We start from the raw sequence: 2,965 nt of genomic DNA, 5'->3' as shown, positions 1-2,965 counted from the left end.
CCTGTCGAAATGACCCTTTCCATCTTATTCTGCACCCTGCAGAAGTTGCATTTTCAGGCTTTCATCACCATTTGTGGAGGAGGAGAAGGGAGAAGCTCTTCGCTATATAACAGTACTCGCGCGTTGTCTGATGGAAAAAAGTGCATTTGCCATGGGGCACCGGGAGAAATGATGGATCGCCAGGTAGCAGACATCCCTCCCCTCTTTGGCAGGGTATTGTATTCCCTGTGCCATATAGGAATGCTGATAGACCCATAAAGCATTAGCCTTTTCCTCACCCCAAAAAGCCGTGGCTGATAAATCACTAGCTCGCTGGAGTTTGTTGGGTGCAGATCACACAGCAGAAGCAGCGAAGCCTTCAGCGAGATGCATCACTTAAAGACACTGCGGATGCCGATGGAGCTGTACATCAAGCATATCCAGATAAATCACTTTACCTATCCCAAAATGGGATGCTTCAGAACTAGAGCTTTTTTTTACAAGTATGTACCAGTTTCAGTCACATTCACATTGGAAGTGCCTCCCAGAGCCACGGAAAAATCTCTGCACTCCAGTCCTAGGGGTCTCCCCTATTTTTACAAAGAGTTTGAGAAGTCTTCTCTCCCACTACAGGGTGCAAAACTTACTGAGATTGCAGAATATTTCATGGGGTGAAATCCCAGCCGGACCCAAACCTTTCCAAACCAGTCTTTAACTGGTTTTGGGGGGGGGTGGTGCAGCTAGATATACAGCTGACCAACCGGTTACCTGAAGAGTTTTGCATCCTTTGTAAAACTACAAATGCTCAGACACAGCAGATGTGGCCCAAAAGCTCTTCTACACACTCCCCCCATCTCTGGAAGACCCAAAGCACAACGTGAAAGGATGAAACATGCAGTGTGCCGGAGTTTGGGTCATGCTGGTTGTGGGATGTGGCTGTCAGGGAGGGAGGATGCTCACAGCGCTGCTCACCACTGCCCAAGCTGCGATACCCATTTCTTCGGCTCCCAGCGAGCGGGGCTGAACACTAGCAGAGCTCCTGAGTGCGAGAGAATCACCTGAGACGCATCTTTACAGAGGGAATAAAAGCAGAAGAGATGGGAGAAAACTATTCACCGTGCACTGCTGCCTCTGCTGGGAGCACAGGGCAGACATTTCTCAAGCTGATATTTTCATTTATCATCTCCCGGTGATTAATCAACTGAAGAGATGCCGCCAGGAGACAGCCCAGAAGGGATCAGCCCAGAGCATTCACCTGTGGAAATAAAGCACTGCCGACAATTACCAACCCAGGGCTGTCAAGCCACGGGCATCCCGCTCGCCAGGGGGGAGATGGGATGTAAAATTACGGGACATTGCTGCGAACTAGCCCCGCACGGGGTGAGCGGACTGACAGCTTCGGCTCAGCGTGGGAGACGCTCTGGATTTAACTCCGGAGAGATGCTGCACTCCCGATTCCCCGTACCGGCGCGGGCTCAAGAGGACGGAGCGAGCTCTGCAAGCAGCTGAAGCAAGAGGGGACGTGGTGCACGGTCAAAACGCAAAGCAAGACTGGATCTTTGCAGACCAGGCAGCCCGAGTAAGAGTCGTGTGGCTGCAGACGCTGGGGAAGTCCCGTTGTCTGATGCGGAGAGCACACAGGCTTTGAGACGGGCTTTACAGCAGAACCACCAGAAGGTATATCGAATATATAAATGGCTCCCACTCCCAAGGGGTCACGATGTGTCCAGGTGCCTTTCCAGGAGTTCTTTTTTTTCCTGTGCAGTGGCCCCACAGTAAAACTTGATTTACGCCTTATTAAATTATTTTAATGCTTAATATTATATGCAAAAACTCTGTGAAGAGATATATCAGAGGAGTATTTCTGCTGGGCTCGTGCAGAAGCTGTCTCCCGTCGCATGGTAATGAGGCACTTCCAAAGGCATCAGAAGCGTTAGACTGCTCCTCAAACGCCACTTTGCGGGCAGAAGAGCGGCTGGGTGACTTAGTGGCGACTTTTATACCCAATAATTCAAGAAATTGTAGCGACACAGCGTTCGTCTCCCTCACCGACACAGCTCAGGACTCATTGCTGGATTTGGAGCAGCCCCAGGGAGCGCCGAGCCCGGCGAGGGAGGAGACCTTGGAACAAAGCAATGTGAAGCGACGTGAAGAGCCTCCATCGAGGACAGGGTGGCTCTGGGGCCAGCGGTGGGCTACCGCAGCGTTCAGCCAGCATGTAGCAGGATGTACATCTCTGTTACTTGCTGTGTCCTCCCTGCAGTGCCTTCTTCCTCCCCCTCCCTCCCCTTGGGGCTTCTCACTCTTCTTTCTCATTAAGGAAAGGTCACTGCACACCCCGGCAAGGAGAAAAAATTGCAAACCAAAGGAGCTTCTGTTATAACAGCCGCTTTCTCCAAGTTCCCACCAGACATGTGGGGTTGTTGTGAGCCTCATCCTGCAGCCACGGAAGCGGCGTGACATTCACCGGCTGCACGTGCAGCTCGCGACGGGGCACAGCACCGATCTGCCCCTCCGCTGCGGACACCTCCTGCTCCCCAGAGGCTCTCTTGGCCTGTTTGGGCTTTTTACTGCTCCAGGTCTTCCAGCGCAGACATCACATCCATGCCGAGCGTGGCCGACTGTGTCCCAGAGCCCTTCCCTGCCTGGGAGGCGAGCGTCCCACAAGCTGTGCAGAGCTCTCCCTTCCCAGCAGCCTCCTCATCCTTTGTCCTCGCTCCAGCCCATCGCATTGGGAGGCCACGACCTTGCACTGATCAAGTTTTTTTGCAGCTGCCTCCATGGCCTGATCCCGCAAGCGGCAGCTACACGAGAAGCCACCTGAGCGCTCCTCCTGCCATCCAGCGTGACCTGGACAGGCTGGAGAGTTGGGCAGAGGGGAACCTCATGAAATTCAACAAGGGCGAGTGTAGGGTGCTGCATCTGGGGAGGAATAACCCCATGCACCAGTACAGGTTGGGGGCTGACCTGCTGGAGAGCAGCTCTG

The sequence above is a fragment of the Charadrius vociferus genome, unplaced genomic scaffold (assembly GCF_000708025.1).
Source record: "Charadrius vociferus isolate BGI_N301 unplaced genomic scaffold, ASM70802v2 scaffold472, whole genome shotgun sequence".
In the NCBI taxonomy this organism is placed as follows: domain Eukaryota; kingdom Metazoa; phylum Chordata; class Aves; order Charadriiformes; family Charadriidae; genus Charadrius; species Charadrius vociferus.
The sequence above is the reverse complement of the archived record's forward strand: the minus strand, read 5'-3'. Positions refer to the sequence as shown.